At 41.3% G+C, this 1,833-nt stretch overlaps 1 long non-coding RNA gene across 1 annotated transcript; it reads left to right on the top strand.

The window, feature by feature from the left end:
* The first annotated feature begins 306 nt into the window (after nucleotides 1-306).
* Nucleotides 307-1,011, top strand: LOC126963402 (uncharacterized). The gene is made up of 2 exons (XR_007729055.1): nucleotides 307-568; nucleotides 815-1,011. It is a non-coding gene; the product is annotated as an uncharacterized LOC126963402 (long non-coding RNA).
* Nucleotides 1,012-1,833: the final 822 nt, after the last annotated feature.

Below are 1,833 nucleotides of genomic sequence, written 5' to 3' on the forward strand. Positions count from 1 at the left end.
CTGCATTATTTCAAATAATACAAATATGTCTTCATTAATTTATTTAACAAGTATTTACTGGGTGAACCGTTGTTTCAGATACTCCGGATACAGGAGTGAACAAACCATACTAAATCCCTGTCCAGTGGAGTTTAGAGTCATTTTTGTGGAGAGAAAAAGGACATTAAAATGTCCATTACTGATTCATCCATCAATCCTTCCATCTATACAATTATTTGGGATAGTTACACGTGACGATGACAGAAGAATATGACACTGAATAATAAGACAAAGAGTAAAAATAAGTAGCACAAGGGTTGGCAACTGTAAAAGGCACATAAGGAATATTTCTCTGTGGGGGTGACTTGAAAATGATGAATCAACTGCAGCGAGGCAAAATGGAATAGGAAAGCAGCCAGACGATGTGCTGTCTTTCATCCTGTGTGCACCCTTCTCCACTGCACGTGTGCTTTGGAACATTGACTGGCACCGAGTGTGTGTATCAGGAGGACCCCTTGCCCTGTGACTTCCTGTTGAGTCTAGCCAATGGCGATACTGGTAGGAAATCAGAGCGAAGCAGCAGAGTGAGGTAAGGGATTTGTTTTTCTCTGATGTGTCTCCCCAGGCTGGTTTTTGTCCTACTACGGACAGCTGGCGTCATCAGGCAACTTTCTTTCTCCTCTTACCTTTTAGACCTGGTGTGGTAAAACCCTCTCAGTGTCACTATGCCTAGAGGGCAGCACCATTCCTTGCTGCTTTTCCTAAGCCCTTCCCATACTTTGCAAATAGTCTCTTCAATTACCCAGCGTGAGGATGCCATTTCTTTCCTCCTTAGGTTCTGATTGATGCAGAGGCTGTTGAAGTAGACCACGTGAGTAAAGCAAGAGAGGGAGATGGAATTGGAGATAGCAGCAAGCTATTATACCTGGATATATTTTGTATACAACCAAAAAGACTCAATGACTAATTGAATAATGAATCTGAAGGAAAAAAAAAAAAAAAAAAAAAACACTCAAGTTTGCAGGTGTCAATTGTGTACCATCATAGTACCATCAAAAAAAGGTAGGAAATAGTGGAGAGGAAGCAGGTAGATACTGGTTGATATGATTTGGCTGCTTCCCCACCCAGATCTTACCTTGAATTGTAGTTCCCATAATCCCCACATGTGGAGGGAGGAAGCCATTAGGAGGTGATTTAATCGTGTGGTGGTTACCCGCATGCTGTTCTCGTGATAATGAGTGAGTTCGCACAAGATTTGATGGCTTTATAACGAACTTTTTTCCCTTTTGCTTGGCACTTCTTCTTGCTGTTGCCATGTGAAGAAGGACGTGTTTGCTACTCCTTCCACCAGGATTGTAAGTTTCCTGAGACCTCCCCAGCCATGCTGAACTGTGAGTCAATAAAGCCTCTTTCTTTTATAAATTACACAGTCTCGAGTATGTCTTTACTAGCAAGATAAGAATGGACTAATACACTGTGATGAGTCTGATGGAACTCAGATTTTATTTTGAGCATGTTACATTTGGTATTCTTTGACTTTCTCCTTTCTGTTCTTGCCCTCCATGGGCGAAGATTTAAAGGAGACAGGAAATGGTGGGAGGACGCCAGGTTGAAGAGAATGGACACTGAGCAATGTTGTTAAGGTCAATATTCAGTTTTGATCCAGGTATGGAGCTCAAGAAAGAAGTCTGTGCTATGCATATACGTTTGGGGGTTATCAGCATCTAAATGATATTTCAGGCCTTAAGACTAGATACCATCACCTATGATGAGGGCTACTCCCTAAAATACATCTCCCCTAAAACTGTATCTGTTTCTTTGGTCCACTGACATTTTTAAATACATATTTTGTTT

Source organism: Macaca thibetana, chromosome 1 (genome assembly GCF_024542745.1).
Source record: "Macaca thibetana thibetana isolate TM-01 chromosome 1, ASM2454274v1, whole genome shotgun sequence".
In the NCBI taxonomy this organism is placed as follows: domain Eukaryota; kingdom Metazoa; phylum Chordata; class Mammalia; order Primates; family Cercopithecidae; genus Macaca; species Macaca thibetana.